Here is an 18889-nt window from a genome sequence, read left to right as displayed (position 1 = left end):
TGTATTACAAAGATTTTTCAAGAAAAGAGTAAGAGCGCTTGGTGTAAGACCGACCACTACCCAATACGATTACTATGAGTAAGATCGACCTTGCTCATTATGAGCTCTAAGTAAAAGACTTACATAGCTCACGCTCGACCAGAATCCTTCCCAAATGAAAGTTTTCCAATTCAAAGAAGTTTACTAGAACACCAAACGGTCGAGAACCGTTTAATGTCGGCCACATGTTATCATAGCGAAGTTGATATTCAAGTTTCACTTACATTCTCTCGTTCCTAAGCATGTATATTTCGTATTCATACGTATCACTCATATCATACATTTCAACCAACATATATGACATTCATTCAGTAAAGCAATGTTCGACCATGCATACTCAATCGACATACATCTCCTACATTCAGTTCATATCATGTTTACATACAACATACAAGTATAAATTAAATTACTAAGCTTCCCTTACCCGGATTGTAGTGCGCGTTCTAAGATGAGTGGTTTCTACTTGACCAAGGTGACTTTCTATTCTCAACGTTCCTCTTAAACTCTTCCACTAAAAGATACAAAAAGAAGACGAAAGAACTGAGTTCACGCCCATGCATGTAGTTGGATCAAAGTTTGCAGAGATTCCAGAAACGAACGTCCAAGTGAACTTACCAGAACTGGAAATGGTTCGGTTTGATGGAAAGCTCAGGACGTCTGGATCTCCTCTTCGGTTTCTGAAATTGGATCGGAGAAGGAGAACGTGAGTTATGGTAGAGAGAAGAATGGAGGTTCTAGAGAGAAGGTAGAGAATTTGAGAGGTCAGAGAGTTTGAGGAAGGAGATGAAGTGTGCAGAGAAGGGGAAGAGTTTTCCAGAAATCAATTTTTCTTTTCTCTTCCCAAGCAGGACGAACGTCCACTCGCCGGCTGCCACTTGGATCCCACTAATGTTTTAGAACGTTCCAAAGGGACACTTGTCAACATGCATGCAGTGTGAGTGTGAGTGCGTTTTAATGGAAGGGTATGCGTGTCACGGTGCATTAATGGGAGCATAGTGGTGACTCAGCGAAGTAATTATTGGGGCGTGACAATTTTAAATAAATTTACCAATTTTAAAAAACAATTATTTTTTTAATAAAATAAATAAATTCATAAAAATTATTTAATTAAACATTTAAAAATAATATAATAAAACATTTTAAAATAATCTAATAAAATTTTACATTCAAAATAAACAAACTTTTAAATTTTAAAACAATATAATATAACATTTTAAAAAAACAAACTTTTACATTATAAATAATATAATTAAACATTTTAAAATTTAATTAAACATTTATAAATAATATAAGGGTTAAATATGTTTTTAGTCCCTAAACTATTGACCGTTTCTGGTTTTCGTCCCTCTTCCAAAGTAAGGTACAATTTAGTCCTCAATCTTTAAAAAACGTTCGTTTTAGTCGAAAAAACGAACGTTTTGAGGACTAAAACGAGGGCTAAAAACAAAATTTTGAGGACTAAAACGAACGTTTTTCTAAAGAATGAGGACCAAATTGTACCTTACTTTGGAAGAGGGACGAAAACCAGAAACGGCCAATAGTTTAGGGACTAAAAACATATTTAACCCATAATATAATTAAACATTTTAAAATAATTTAATAAATTTTTAGATTTTAAAATAATATAATACAATTAAACATTAAAAGTAAACAAACTTTAAGAAAACATATATTGGGTGTCGGTACTAATTAGGCACTCAGTTTCAATCTCTCTGCCAAGAAATGTAAAAATGTTTCTGAAATGTTTTGGTGACTCAAGTTCATCTGAAATGTAAAAATGTGCCGTCATTTTTCTCGCTGATATTCAGAAATCAAACAACAATTTAGATCATAACAGAGAAATTGCAGCAGTCGGTAAAGTATAAAAAGGTTTCCAACATAATGATGGTTCTTATTACGAAGTCGTAGTGAAGCGATTTCACAAGCAATGCAGTGAAATATTAAAAAGAGAAGTAGAGTTACTGTGGTAGCTTCGCCACCGAATTGGATTTTGATATATGATTCCTTATTCATTAGATTTGATCCGATTATTATATACGAGTTTTAGAGTGAATTTATGGGTCTATTTGATTCCAGAATTTTTAAAAATATTTTTATTCTTCAAATGTTAATTATCATCACTTTCAATTGTCTCGAACCACCTCCAGCTACCTTCAATACAAACAAGCTTAACAAAAATTTCTTTCAATCTCTTTAAAAGACCACTGAATAAAAGAATGAGAAAAAATGAAATGGAGGTGCATACGGATAGTGAAAGCACAAAAGTAAAGAAGTATATATTTCATGCTGCTTCCATTAATGTATCACTAAATTTATCAACCATTCCGTTCAAATTAACTTAATGCACAACAACTTGATTAATTACGAATGTATTTATGGAATTTAGAGCTGCAGGGTGAAATCCTTAGAAGTATAGGGTAAAACGCCCAACCCACATGTAACAAAAGAGAAACTGGACGTTAACGTGACTTCAAGGGTATACTAATATTTTTGAAGAAAAAAATTAGTTGAGAGAAACAAAATCCTGCGTCAATATAATAACTAAATATTATAAAATTAATTCCAAAATCAAGAAAATAGTGAGAAAATAATTTAGTGAGAAAAAAATACCATTTATATTTTTGTATATGTAATTAAACTAACTGTTTTGTAAATATTTTTCATAACTTTTTCTTTTAATAAATGGTCTATATCAACCCATAAATATAATTATATTTGGTTAAATTTTATTATCAATGTTGTTGGTAACTAATTCAAATTTTGCATTATTTTCAGTGATTCGTGTAAGAGTTTTAATTGTATTATTGTTGACCAAAAGGTAAAAATTGAAAATTTTAATGAAAAAAAGAAACATCTATAAAAAGTCTACAATTAAACATAAAAATAATTTCAATATAGTTTTTAGAGAACAAATTATTAAGTTAATGTAATAGTACGAATTTAGTTTAATAAAGTCAAGTTTAAGCTCATTTATAAATGGGTTAAATATGTTTTTAGTCCCTAAACTATTGGCCGTTTCTGGTTTTCGTCCCTCTTCCAAAGTAAGGTACAATTTGGTCCTCATTCTTTAGAAAAACGTTCGTTTTAGTCCTCAAAATTTTGTTTTTAGCCCTGTTTTAGTCCTCAAAACGTTCGTTTTTTCGACTAAAACGAACGTTTTTTAAAGATTGAGGACTAAATTGTACCTTACTTTGGAAGAGGGACGAAAACCAGAAACGGTCAATAGTTTAGGGACTAAAAACATATTTAACCCTTTATAAATTAGGCTTAATACCTCTTTTGGTCCCTCTTTAGGGGGGCAATGTTCAAGTCCGTCCTACATTTTTTAAAAAGTTCAATGTGGTCCCAACTTGTAAAAAAAGTGTACAATTAAATCCTTTTTGGTCACGGCGTTAAATATTTAACGATCCAGCAGACAGCGTGGAGTGATCTGTGCAAGGTGGCTGTTTAGGTTTATAACGTGGCTGCATAAGGGGTAAACATGTGATTTTCATTAAAGTTGACGTGACAGTGATTAAAAAATTCTGAGTTAGGGTTTGGGTTGCAGAAATCGCGATTTGGGGTTAAGCATTTTGGAGGAGCTATCTTCCAAATTGGGTGATCTTAAAGCTAAAATCTGCATAGCAAATTGAATTCCGCAAATCAGGTTAGGGTTTACATTTGATAATTTTAAGAAATTGAGGTTTTCGATATGTTTTGATTAAAAAATTTTGAGTTAGGGTTTGGGTTGCAGAAATCGTGATTTGGGGTTAAGCATGGTGTAATATAAATTGTCTGAAAACAGATTGATTGTTCCCCAAATTGTCTGATTTCAAAAAATGGTGTAATCTAACAATATGATCTGCAATTCCCCATGAAAAGGACTAAGGAAAGTTATTCAATATTCTCTAACATAATTTCAGTAGTTTTTCATTATTTTGGAAGGAGATGCTGAGGGTTAGTGTTTTATCCTAGCTTTAGAATTTAGCTTTAATGCTTTGTGTGTGAGAGAGAAGTTTTATGAAAACTGATTCTTATATCCTAACTTGATCATATTCATGCTCTCTTTATGTATGCATTTATACCCAGTAAATTGTTTATCATACATTCTCTGATACAAGTAGAATTGGTCATTCTGCCCCGGTCAGTTGTTACTAAGAGCCCACCAGATCAACAAAATCAGCCTCCTCCTCCTCCGCCCCCTCCACAAAATCAAGAATCAGCCGAAGAACAAAATGAAGAGGAAGATCAAGAGGTTGAGTTAAACCATTCTTCAAGTTAATTAACTTTTTCAAAGACATCCTTTTTGAAAGTAATAGATTTTGGTCCATTTACTGGAGAATATTATCGGATTAAGCCACGTCAACTTTAATGAAAATCACACGTCAGCTGGATCGTTAAATATTTAACGCCGTGACCAAAAAAGATTTAATTGTACACTTTTTCACAAGTTGGGACCACATTGAATTTTTTAAAAAAGGTAGGACGAACTTGAACATTGCCCCCCTAAAGAGGGACCAAAAGAGGTATTAAGCCTATAAATTATTATTTAATTATATTTTTTAGATAATATGTGATTCTAATGGTTGAAAAATTTAATTTTGTTATATTTGAATTAAATTTGATGATGAAATATGAGCATTGATTATATTGCTTTTTCTCAAAAAATTTGAAATGTTACTATTACAAGAATGAGTAGTTCACTAAAAAGTAATAATTTGAAATTCCATGATGTTCATGAGCTAGTTCTTAACCAAGAGGTCTCAAAAAGAGAATTAAACAAATGTCTAACTTCCTTAGTTTTTCATACAAATTCAACACGAAAAAGGTTTATAAAAATTTATAGATATGACAAATAAAAATATCATAAAAAAAAATCAAAGTTTAAGAATTATTAAAGTTCCTCGATTCAAAATATTAATGATTGTTAGAATTGAGTTAAGATCATACATTACAAAAACATGACATTAAATAATTAGGTTCCAACTTCAAGAACATTTTCCACTTACTTCTTAAAAACAATTATTTGATAATTATGTCTTATTACTAGTTGATAATTTGATTTTTTCTAAAGACTAGAATATACTTCAATAATATAGATATGAGTAGAGTCAATGCACTTTGATTATTTTGTGATAAATATATCAAATAAATTAAAAAAATAATCTTTAAGTGAGCCAACACATCTAATTAGGAATGACAAAAAAATTTGTGCCCGCAGAAAAATTCGTTGCGGATAGTTCGTACTCGTGGGTAATAGGTATCCGTGGGGAGCGAGTAGCAGGTAATTTAATACTTGTTCATTAACGGGTCGGGTTCGGGTATTACATTATCCATACCCGCGGGTACCCGCGTACTCACTAAAAAATTTAAATTACATTTTTATCCTTAGGTTTGAATTAGGTTTTATTGTTTTTCCTCTTCATGCATTTGTATAACAGTTGGGCCCGTGCTATTAGAACACGCTCTATGCCACCATCGAACATACACTGTGTTGGATTTACGAACTAAAATGCGTGTTGTGCCACCATCGGTGTTGGATTTAGAAATCAGAGGACACACACTGTACCATTGTCAGTGTTTAATGTCAGATTCACACTTTGCCGACCAAGAACGTTATTGTAAGTTCTTTTCCAACTACCTTTGATGAAAACCTCTTTAAGCTAGGTTGGGCCAAAGCTTAGGAGGAAGCAAGGAGGTGGTCCCTATGATGGATATGGTTGCGGAAATGGGTGGGAAATGGGTGGTATGATGTGGAAATGATGGTGGTGTGGTGATAGGCTCACAAATTTTAGTGATAGGATGGAGATGATGTGTAGTTTGAAGGTTCAAGGAGAGGTTAGACCAACTCCATGAGGTAGACTAGAAGGCCCTATAGGGTTTTTCAAGTCTTGATCAAGGAAGAATGAGGCTAAAATTTGGCAGCATAACATTACTAATTTTCAAGATGAAATACAAGGGTGAATACATTTCTATTTATAGGTCAAAGGTGTCTCCTTCCAACCCTAAAAGCATGATCTCCCACCTTTGCTGTCATTGGCAAAAAATAAGGCCTATAACCTTTCCAATGATGGGAGGACATGTGGCCACTCAAGAAAACACAATCATCTTCATTCCTAGAGTGTCATGTGGCCACTACTAAAAGTAAATCCTCTTCAATGGTGGACGGACATGTAGCCATTGCCAAAAAGAAATCCTCTCCACTTCTAGGGTGCCTTGTGGCTACCTTTTAAAAAGAAAATCCTCTCGGATGGAAGCATGACACATGACACACACTTTCTACTTGGTTTGAATATCTAACTTAGGGAAAATCCTATGCTACTTAGGCATTAATACAAGCCTTAATTAAACCTACACTACATGGCCGAATACAAGGCCTAAATCCTATATTATTCCTTCTTCTTCCATGATAGCCCAAGTGAAACAAACCTTTGCTTCTCCTTCTATGGATGGTTCTTCTTGGAGAAGCTTGGTTGTACTTCTAGTGGCTAGACCCTTGGCTATGAGTTTGTCATCAACCTCTTTTCATTTTTCCTAATTTCTTCTTGTTTTTTTGCTTCCCCAAATGGTGTTTCAGTGAGTGGGTGTGAGCTTTCATGGATAATGTTTGATCTGTAGTAATTTTCGTGGATTCTATTTACAAGAGAGCGTAGCAACATAACACCCAAGTCCACTCCCAAAACATATTTTGCATAAACAAATAAAAATTCAAATATGATTGAGATCCATGATAGAACTGAAACCCCTTGTTCGAAAGTTTTATTTTCCTTTTAAAACTAGGGGAAAAAATTACATTGGTAATTGATAACGGTTGATTTCACCGTTATTTGAGAGTAAATTTTGATAACAAATGAACCCTTTTTGACTTAGAAACTTGTTTGTTCTCTTGTTTTTAGTTTATTTTGATGAATAATAGAGTTGAGGTTATATTTGAAGATTTTATCACTAAATTCCCTTGATTTTGTAGGAAATTAGGATGAATTGGAAGAGGAGTTAAATGTCAAGAAGTTGGAACTCAGAAAGGACAAAAAGAGAACCAGAAGAGAAGGCTGCTAAAGGTCGTAGGACGCTTGGGCGCCCTCCTCTGAGGCCCTCAGCGCAGGAGCCTCGTAGTCACGCTTGGGCGCTCTGTATGGGGCGTTGAGCGTCATCCTCTCGCAAGCTCGCCTGGGCCCCCTAAGTGGGGTGCTGAGCGGTGTCAACGTTGGCCCATAATCCAATTCAGCCCTATTTAAGGATTTGGTCGACCTAAAGAGAGCATCTTTTGACAGAATTGACACAAATTCAAATTTTCTCCAACTCTCTGGAGGCAGAAGTGGATGTGAAAGCTCTCCTCTTCAGTTTTTTAGGGTTTATCTTTCATTCTCATTCCACTGTTCATCTAGTTTCCCCATGACAAAGGGGAACTAAATTCAATTTGTTGGTTGGGATGATGTAACCTTGTGAACTCTCATGTATTTTAATTGGTTTTAATTATATATGCTTCTTTCATCAATTGTTAGGGATTTTCTCCTTTGCTCTATGCTTAATATGTTTTAATCATTCATGACATGATTTTACGGTCTTCTTTGTTATTAGGAAATACCTAGAAACCACGATCTGGAGAATTTATCCCAAGAGCAATATTGCCTAGGGATGAGGATAAGAGGATTGGTCGTCTTAAGCTTCTAATCGTAATGCAAAATTAATTATTAGGGATGAAAGGGATTGTGGTCTAGTAATTAAGGATAGACTTTCTTCGCCGAGGGATCGAGTTTTAAGTACATTAGAAAGTGACGTTAACAATTGAATGAAGAAGACGAATTTGTATATGCATGAGAGTAAACTAGGTGAAATCTAAACACCAACAACATACTCATCTCATAATTTCAATATCATTCATTCACTTTTGTGTTTTTCCTTAATTGATCAATTTTGCATTCATATTTACTTTCTTGTTTTTGCATTCAAAACCTTAAATTGTTCTTCAAAAGTCTTAATTAGTTGAATAATCACATGACTGTTTAGTGCCGTGAGTCTCTTGCGAAACGATACTTGGTCTGACCATTTATTATTACTTGATACGATTTGGTACACTTGCCGACATCTTAACAAGTTTTTAGCACCGTTGCCGGGGACTCGTGGTTTAAACTATACTTTTGTGTGATTTTTAACCGATTAGACTTTATCTTTAATTTTATCTTTTTATCTTTTTATCTTTAATTTTTATCTTTTTATCTTTTTATATTTTTATCTTTAATTTTATCTTTTCTATCTGTTAGTGCTAATTGGGTTCTCTAGTGTTTTGTTCTCTAGTGTATGCAGGGTACAATTCAGACTAGAAGCACAAAAGTTTCTGAACCCCTTCTTGCAGGTCTGGACAACAGTAGAAGAAAAAGGAGAAACATGACATCCATAGAACTTTTCCCTTCTCCTGAGACTCTTTTATAGCCTTCACCTCAAAGATCTGACCAGGGAACATAAAATATGGCTGAAGAGCAGAATGGTAGACGTACCCTGGCAGATTATGCAACAGTCATTGACCCTCATCATTTTAATAGCATTGAAAGGCCGAGGGTTAATGGTGCTAACATGGAGATGAAGCCTACTTTGATTCAATTGGTGAAGAGCAACCAATTCAATGGATTGTCACATGAAATCCGTATGAGCATCTGACCACATTCAATAAGATATGCAACACTGTGAAGATCAATGGTGTGCCAGATGAAGCTATTAAACTTAGCTTGTTCCCTTTATCTTTGGGAGGTAATGCTAAGGTGTGGTTAGACTCTTTTCCAGAGAACAATTTTACTGAGTGAGAAGCCATGGTTGCAAAGTTTCTGAACAAATACTTCCCACAGTCAAAAAGTAAACAAAGGTAAGCAGGAAATTTCTTCTTTTAGGCAAGGCGTGGATGAAACATTAGGTCAAGCATGAGACCGATTTAAAGGCTTGCTGAGAAAGATGCCTACTCATGGTTTTGATGAACCTACAGTAGTCATTCTATTCCTTGGAGGTCTAAGCTCACAAACTAAATTGATGCTAGATGCCTCAATTGGAGGAAATATCAAGTGCAAGACTCCAGAGGAAGCTTATGATTTGATTGAATATATGGCTACAAATGATAATGAGATGCATAGTGAAAGAACTCAACTTCAACAAAAATGAGTTGTACAACTACAATCTCAAGATGCTCTCTTGGCACAAAATAAGATTATGACTCAACAACTGGAGACTCTAATGAAGAAAATCTCTCAATTGCCAAGGGAGTTGCAGAATGTTTCTCAGGTTCAACAACAACTTTGTGAGTTGTGTGGTGGAGATCATATTAATGGTCAATGTTGATGGACGAGCGCCCGAGAAGATGACGATAGTAGTTGTGTGAGCACGATTCGGACTCCTCGAGGCTTCCTCCGACGAGTAATACGCAGCGAAAATGGAAACGAAGCTCTAGATTGAGAGCTGACTCGAAGGAAATGGAGAGAATAGAAATCGATTGCAGAAAACCCTAAAATCATGAACGAACCCTAGAAAAGAGGGAAAACTCAAAATGAACCGATTAATCGATTCAAACACAAGATTGAACGGTGGGAAACCTAGATTGTTCGGTGGAAAATGGATTAAACTGTAGAAAGGGGAAATCAATCGGTGAAATCGAAAGGCAAAATGAGATTGATGAAGGAACCCTAAGTTTGGATGCAGATGTTCGGTGGAACCCTAGAGATTCGAAAGGCAAAGTGAGATTCGAGGAAGAAAAATGGCTTACTGTGAAGAACTCTGGAGAAGAAGAATGAGATGTGGTTCTGCGAGATGGAAGGACGAGAGAGAAATGTGGATGTGCGTGTGTGATGCGCGAGAGGTGAGATGCAAAATGAAGTGGCGTTTCTGTGCATGAGAGGAAAAGCCAATGACGTGGAATGAAGGAGCTGACGCATGCGCTAACGAGGTGGCAGCGAAGGATGTAGCGTGGAGGAGAGAAGCACCGTGAAATTTGGAAAATGAAAGTGAGAGAGAGTGTGCTTGGAAGGTGGCTAGAGGGAGTCTTTGGACTCTCTAGCCTATGACTTTCAAGAGAGAATAATTTCTGATTTTAGAAAATTCAATTCTCATTAATCTCAAAAGTGCATGATAAAGTGGTGGAGACGGCTATTTATAGTAACCCATGCTCCTTACAAGCTAACCTATAAAAGGTAAAAATACTAAAGAAGGACTACGTCGGGCAGGATTACATCATACCCTCCCTCTTAAGAAAAAGATTTGTCCTCAAATCTGGCAATCGCCTTATGAAGAAGCTTCACACAATCTTGGGAGCAGAGCCATGAAGTGGCCTTATTCCTTTAGATATACTTTTCTTCCTCCTGGATCAAACACGAATATGCAATACACATCAAATATATCTTCAGTTAATGTCAATCCAGGAAAGAATTTTTCTTTAAAAACAAGAGAATAAGAACTTCTAATACTTTGATTTGTAATCTTTAAAAATTTTAGAAGTCCAAATTCAATTTTGTCTTGAGTTAATTGTTTTCTTAAAGATAACAATAACTCAAGATTTGAATTGTCATATTTTGAGAATGTTTTCATAGAATATATAATGACAATTGGTTTAAAAGAGAAGTCAATATTTGAAGAATTAACCATGATTGGAAAAGAAGTAAAGATTTGAAAACCTTCCCTTTTAGGTTCCATAGTCTTGGAAAGAATAGAATTTGTCATCAACAACAATTTCTCCTTTTCTTTCTTCTCTCTTTCTTGCCTTTCTCTCTTTTCTTCTTTTTCCTTTTTCTTTTCTTTCTTCTTCTTTTCTTTTCTCTTCTTCTCTTCTTCTTCTCTCTTGTCTTCTTAATTCCTCTCTTCTTCTCTCTTCTCTTTTCTCGTTTTCTTTTCTCTCTCTCATCTCTTCTTCTTTCCTTTCTTCCTCTTCTTTTCTCTCAATCTCTCTTTCTCTTTTCTTATCCCTGATTTCTTTAAGTCTTGCCCCAAATTCTAATTCTCTACGAAGAAACCCATGATCTTTTAAACTCTCAAGAAATAATTTTCCATTATCAATGCAATCCCTAATTAGTTCCAGGTTTCTTTTAATACTTGAAGGCACAAACTTTCTTCTCATGCAATCTTTTAAATCATGCCAATCACGTATGGAAGACTTTCTACCTTTCCTAACATGATATTGTCTTTCATCCCACCACTCACTTGCATGCTCTTCTAACTTAGAGAGATATATACTAAGGACATAATATTCACTCTCTCTATAAAACCAAGGATTTATTTTATCAATTTCTTTTTCCCAAGCTAGGTATGTTAATGCACCTATGTCTTTACCAAAGGATGGAAGATTCCTAGCTTGTTTAAACATTTCATCAACATTATCTAACCTAGAAGACCTATATGAACTATAAGAAGACATCTTTGTTTTTAAGAGTTTTCTTAATTTAAAGGATTAAAAACTTTCACTTAGACAAGTCCCAGGTAAGAGAGGTGAGCTAAAGAGCTGCTTAAGTACCAAGTCTTGTCTTGCCAGAAATGCCTTAGGCTACTAACTAATTACCCCTTAAACTAAAATCACCTTTAAAATCAAAGGACACGACTCAAAAAAAAAAAACAAACACATACAAAGACTAGACTCCTAATTACGGACTCTAATGTGGTAAGGCTTAGAGTTTAATCTCTTTTAGCCTATCCATCCCTAAAATGTGAACATATCAAAAATTCAAACAATCAAAACAATTAAGAGCGGACTCTAATAACCCCTACGTGAAACACAAATTCCAACACACCTTTGATCTTTACAGTGTTGCAAATCTCGTTGAGTGTAGTCAAATGCTCATATGGACTTTCATGAGACAGTCCATTAAATTGGTTGCTCTTTACCAATTGTATCAATGCTGATTTAAGCTCCATGTTTGTAGCATTGACCCTCAGCCTTGCAATGCTATTAAAGTGATGAGGGCCAACAATAGTGGTGTAATTCGCCAGAGTGCGTCTGCCATTATTTTCTCCAGCCATCTCTTGAGTACTCTGGTCAGATCTTTGTGGTGAGGGTTGTAGAAGTATCTCCGGAGAAGGAAATAATTCTCTAGATGTTCGAATTCTCCTTCTCCTTCCACTCTCGTCCAATCCTTCAAGAAGAGGTTCTGATGTTTTCTTGCTTCTAGTCCGAATTATACCCTGCATACACAAGAAAACAAAACACTAAAAAGAACTTTTAAGCAAAACAAAACAAAAATAAAAAAAATCAAGTCAAAAAATTAATCAATAATCACACGAATAGAATAGTAAAACCACGTGTCCCCAGCAACGACGCCAAAAACTTGTTAACACTCTGACAAGTGTACCGAATCGTATCAAGTAATAATAAATGGTAAGACCAAGTATCGTTTCCCAAGAGACTCATGAAACTAAACAGTTATGTAATCGCTTAACCAATTAAGACTTAAAAACAATTTTTGGGGTTTTTTGAATGCAAATGCAATAAAAATAAACATGAATGCAAATTTGATCAATTGAGGCTAAGCACAAGGGTGAATGGATGATATTGAAAATATGAGATGAATATGTTGTTGGGGTTTAGATTTCACCTAATCACTCTCATGCATATAAGAATTCATCTTCTTGATTAATGTTAATTCCACTTTCTAATATACCTTAAACCCGATGTCTTGGTGAATAAAGCCTACTCTTAATTACTAGATCACAATGTCTTGTATCCCCAACATTTAATTATGCATTACATTCGCACAAAAGCTTAAAGGCAACCAACCCTCCTATCCCTATGTCTAGGAAATATTGCTTTTGGGAGAATTTCCCCAGTTTTAGATTTTTCCATATGTGTCCATATCGACAAAATCAATAATCATGCAATTGAATGAATTAAACAAAGCATGCATAGAGCGTAGAGGAAAAACCCTAACAATTACTGAAGTAAAGCATTTATAATATAAATCAATTCAATACATGAGAGTTTAAGAGGTTACATCTTTCCTAAAACCTAAGGTTTAGTTCCCCATTATCATGGAGAAATTATATGAACAATGGAATGAAATAATGAAAGAGATAGAAAAACTCTGGAAAGAGAAGAGGAACGATGTCACATCCCCAAATCTACCCCCAAGGGGTGAAAAGTTTGTTTTTGTGCTCAAGCCATCAAAAGATACAATCCCTAGGATGTGCAAGTCCTTAAATAGAACATAAAAAATAACAGAAAACGGGTCCAAGCCCACGAAACTAGCACTCAGCGCCCCACTTAGGGCGTCCAACGGTGTTTGCGGCACTAAGCTTATGCTCAGCGGTGGCGCTCAGGCGTGAGACAGAAGAAATTGGCGCTTAGCGCCCTTTTTCCGCGCTCACCGGCCTTTTTTTGCACTCTCATTGACTTTTCATTTTGGTTGACTTTTTTGAATTCTGGTTGACTTTTCTGCATTTTGGTTGACTTTTCTGCATTGCAACTATTTGATACTTTAACTCTTCTTTCAAATCATTCCAATAGCCTACAAAATAAAGGGAATTTAGTGATAAAATCATCAAGTATAACCTCAACTCTCTTATTAACAAAACTAAAGCAAAAACATGAGTTAAAGGTAGTTTCTAAATCATAAAGGGTGTTTTTAATATCAAAATTAAGTATAAAAATAACGGTATTTCAACCGTTATCACTAGGGTGAATACGTCCACTCCTCCACTTGAGCAACCTAGGAAGGAGATAGATGTCTCCTATTATACCCAGTACTGCATGCTAGATGAGACAAGAATGCCTATGCCAACACCATGTTAAGATGTCGACAAGTGTACCAAATCGTATCAAGTAATATAAAATGGTAAGACCAAGTATCGTATCCCGACACTAAATTGTTATGTAATTGCTTAGCCAATTAAGACTTAAGAACAATATTTGGGGGTTTTCAATGCAAATTCAATAAAAATAAACATGAATGCAATTTGATTAATTGAGGCTAAACACAAAGATGAATGAATGAAGTTGAAAATATGAGATGAGTATGTCGTTAGGGTTTAGATTTCACCATGTTTCCTCTCATGCATGTATCAATTCATCTTCTTCATTAATGTCAATGTCACTATCTAAAGTACTTAAAACTCGATTCCTCGGCGACGAAAGCCTATCCTTAATTATAGATCATAATATCTTTCATCATCCCTAATAATTAATTCTTACAAACAGAAGCTTAAGACAACCAAAACTCATACCCCCATTCCTGAGCAATACTGCTTTTGGGAATAATTCTCTAGAACTTGAATTGTAAGATACCTTCCGGTACTCATGCAACTCATACATCATGCTAATGAATAAGTTAAACAAAGCAAGCTTTGAGTGAAGAAGAATTACCCTAACAATTAATGAAAGAAGCATAAATAATTAAGAATCAATTCAAAATACATAAGAGTTCAAGAGGTTACATCTTTCCCCAACAACAAATAAGGTTTAGTTCCCCATCATCATGGAGAAACTAGATGACCAATTAAAGAATGAAAGAGATAGAAGAATCCTAGAAAGGGAAGAGGAGAGCTGTCACATCCCTAAATCTACCCCAAGGGGTGAAAAGTGTGTTTTTGTGCTCAAGCCATCAAGAGATACAATCCCTAGGACGTCCAAGTCCTTAAATAACATAAAGATAATAGAAAACAGGTCCAAGCCTACTTCGTTGGCGCTCAACGCCCTAAGTGGGGCGCCCAGGCATGGTACGGGTCAAAACTGGCGCTCAGCGCCCTTGGAAGGGCGCTCGTGCGTGGTGTGGGAAGAAAACTGATAACGGTTGAAAAACCGTTATTTTTATGCTTAAATTTGATACCAAAAGCAACCTTTAAGACTTAGAAACTAGCTTGAACTCATATTTTTGCTTTAGTTTTGAGAATAAGAGAGCTGGACAGGTTTATGCTTGATTTCAGTGTTTTTGTGCAGGTTTTAAGGTGAATTTGGTGAAAGAAGTGAAGAAGGAGAGAGATGAAATCAGAAAAGACAACAAAAAGTGCAAAAGGAGAAGCCGAAGTCACCGCTCAGCGGCAGTTTACCGCTGAGCGGCACTCAGGAGTTTGCGGGAGGTCCGCTGAGGGGCAAAATGGCCGCTGAGGGGAGAAAACAAGTCACGCAATCACCGCTGAGCGGTAGTTTACCGCTGAGCGGCACTTTAATGGGCTTGGACTTGACTTTTTGTAATTTACGAATGATACATAAGCTTTAGGACGTCCTAGGGTTTGTATCTTTGGCAGAGACGAAGCAAACACTCTCTCTTCCACCCCTTGGGGTAGATTGGGAGATGGTGACAGCTCTCCTCTTCTCTTTCACGGGTTTTTCTATCTCTTTCATTCTTTCATTATTGTTCATCTAGGTTCACCATGAATATGGTGAACTAAACCTTGTATGTTTGTTGGGGAATCAATGTAATCTTTTGAAGCTCTCATATATGGAATCTGTTTTTACATCTTTTATTTAAGATCTATGCTTTCTTTCATCATTAGTTAGGGTTTTTCCTCTTTGCTTAATGCTTGCATGGTTTAACTCATTCGATGCATGATTATTGGTTTTGTCGATACGGGAACGTACGGGGAAGTCTAGATCCGGGGAATTTCTCCCAATTTTATATTGGTTGTCGTTAAGCTCCTGAACTTATGAACTAATCATTAGGAATGCTAGGAATTGTATGAACTCGTGATTAGGGAGAAGCCTTCTGGAAAGGTACATTAGAGAGTGGCATTAACAATGGTGATTTGATCGTTGAATTCCTAAAATATATGAGAGTGGATAAGATGAAATTGAACCCCAACAACATATCCATACATAAATTTCATTGAAAGTGTTTATCTTTTGCTTTTTGCCATTGATCACAATTCATGCATACATGTTTATTTTCTGTCTTGCATATTAAACTCCAAATATTTTGTCTGTAAGTCTTAGCTAATTAAGAAACCACATAACTAAACTAGGCCGTGAGTCCTTTGGGAAGAACGATACTTGGTCTTACCAAGTTTATTACTTGAACGATTCGGTCATACTTGCCGATTGAAAAACAAGTTTGTGACATCATATTTTGGTGTTCATAAATTTGTCCATCAAGTTTTTGGCGCCGTTGCCGGGGACTCGTGGTTTAACTGGTTAATTTGTGTGATTATTGATTATCTTCGACTTATTTTTTTATTTTTAATTTAAATTTCGAATTTTTTTTTTTATTTTATTTTTCTGTTTTCTGTTTTTCTGTTTTCTATTTATTTGATTTGATTTTATTTTATTTTTTCTGTTTTCTGTTTTTATTTTCTGTTTTTTTATTTTTCGGTTTTTATTTGATTTTATTTTATTTGATTTGATTAGATTTTATTTTATTTTATTTTATTTTCTTTTTTTATTTTATTTTATTTTATTTTATTTTTCTGTTTTTATTTTATTTTATTTTATTTTTCTGTTTTTATTTTTTTCTGTTTTTATTTCCTATCTTCTTATCTTTTCAATTATATCCTTTGATTTTTTTTCTCTATCTTTTTGTGCTAACAATTGTTTTTAGGGTTTTGTGCCTAATGTCTGCAGAATGCAATTTGGTCAAGAATTTAACTATATGGGCACTCAATTCTACCAAAGTAATCTCAACCACTGGTGGGAACATGACTCAAGCATGGATCAAAGCCAATTTTGGCAAGCTGCCGGACAATTTGAGAACCAACCACAACAACAATGGCAGCAACAAAGCTTTAAAATCAACAAAGGGAAGCAAGAGATCTCTTCATTTAGACAAGGCATGGAAGAATCACTGGGGCATGCATGGGACAGGTATAAAAGCCTATTACGAAAGACTCCCAAGCATGGATTTAATGAAGGAGAAGTAGTCCTAATCTTCCTTGGAGGTCTTGGTTCACAAACCAAGATGATGCTTGACGCCTCAGCTGGAGGGAATATCAAATGGAAGACTCCAGAGGAAGCCACAGAAATAATTGAAAACATGACTACTAATAAGTGGAACAGTGAAAGAGGAGCTCCTATTCAACAAAAAGGAGTTCTATAGTTGCAATCCAATGATGCCTTGATAGCTCAGAACAAGTTAATAACTCAACAATTGGAGAATCTCTCAAAGATACTTGAACAATTGCCACAAGAGTTAAAGACTGTTGCACAGGTACAATCCCAGTTATTCGAATTGTGTGGAGGTGACCATATCAATGGTCAATGTGCCTTTCCAGTTGAAGCCGTAGAGGATGTAAACTACATGACCAATCAGTACCGTCAAGGGAGCTACAATCAAGGGTGGAAACCACACCCAAGTATTGGTCAGGAACAAAGTGGGCAAGCTGGACAAACTGGGCAATTTAACAAGCAACAACAACAAACCTTTCTATCAGGAAGTTTGGATGACACCTTTCAACAATTTTTGAAAAATTCTGACGCTACTCAGAAAAGCATTGAAGAATCATGTAAAAGGATGGAGATGCAACTTCATTCCATTAATCAGAGATTGAATGATGAGGTTAATACTGAAGTTAACCCTAAGGAGGAAGGGCAAGCCATTATCACTGAAAGTGACAAGATTCTTGATGAGAAAAAAATAGGGGGCGATGAGGAAAAGATAGAGAGAAAAGAAAAAGAAGAATTGAGTGAGAGAAATAAAGATGAAGAAAAAGAGAAAGAAGTGGTTGAGAGAGAAGAGAGAAAGAAAATTTGTGTGAAAATAAAGAAGTTGAAAAGAAAAAGAAAAGGGAAGAAAAAAATAAAAGAAAAGAAAAAGAGAAAATTTAGGGAGAGAAAAAGGAAGAAAAAAAAGATGAGAGGAAAGAAGAAGAAATCATATGAAAAATCACATCCTCATCTAAAGAAGAATCATAGGAAGGAAAAGAAATTCAAGTGCTTTATGAAAATCTTCAAGAAATTGGAGATTAAAGTTCCTATGGTTGAGACATTGCAACAGGTTCCTGGTTTGATCAAATTTCTGAAGAAGTTCAGTAGAAAGAAGAAAAAGAAGAAGGAACTTGAGGTTGGGTCAAGCTAATGACGTTAAAAGAGCGCTTGCTGGGAGGCAACCCAGTGATTTAAGAACTTTTGATTTTATTTTGGTTTTGTAATTTTTAATTTGTGGACTTTATTTTTGTAACTATTTTGTTGGAGATAGCATCTACTGAAGGATGCTAGGTGGTTAAGTATCTACTGAAGGGTACTATGTTTGTAACACCTACTGATGGGTGTTGGTAAGAAAATTTTGCACCTACTGATGGGTGTTGGTAAGTTTGTTACACCTACTGATGGGTGTTGGTGGATTTTGGGTCAGGCTCGTGACGTTAAACAAGCGCTACCTGGGAGGCAACCCAGTTGATTAATTTTTCTGTATAATTTTTGTTTTGATCCTGCTTTAGTTGCATAATAGGGTTGTGCATGAGTGATTTAAGAATTTTATTGCAGGGAGCCAATAAGGGGTATGTTTAGGATGCATCTAGGTCAAGCTAAGAAGGAGAGCAATTCCCGCAAGTGCCGCTGAGCGGCAAACTACCGCTGAGCGGTAGTGTCGCAGAAGGGGCTTGGGTTTCCCCTCAGCGGAACCTGAGCCCATTAGGGTATTTTTATACCCTAAGCTGCGCTTTGGCCTCTATTTTTAGATTCTTCTCTGCACACACACTCCTAAACATTTTTCCAAAGGTTCTCTACATTTTTCCTTTCATTCCTCTTTAGAAAATCTCCCTTCCACTCACTGTCTCACTAGTTTTCCATCTAAGTTTGGGGTTGGGAGAGAGCATCATTGATGGGGCTGAGTTTTTCAAAGCACTAGAGCAGGATTTCTTTTATCAATCACTTATGTTTGTAGAATAGGGTTTGATGTACTCAATTGGAAATTTTGTCTATTATGATGGTTTGCTTATGATTGTTGTTTGATAAGTAATGCCTGATGATGCTTTGATATTGATTGAT

This window comes from Vigna umbellata, chromosome 2, assembly GCF_029865625.1.
Source record: "Vigna umbellata cultivar VRB3 chromosome 2, Vumbellata_1.0, whole genome shotgun sequence".
Lineage (NCBI taxonomy): Eukaryota > Viridiplantae > Streptophyta > Magnoliopsida > Fabales > Fabaceae > Vigna > Vigna umbellata.
This window is presented reverse-complemented; position numbering follows the sequence as displayed.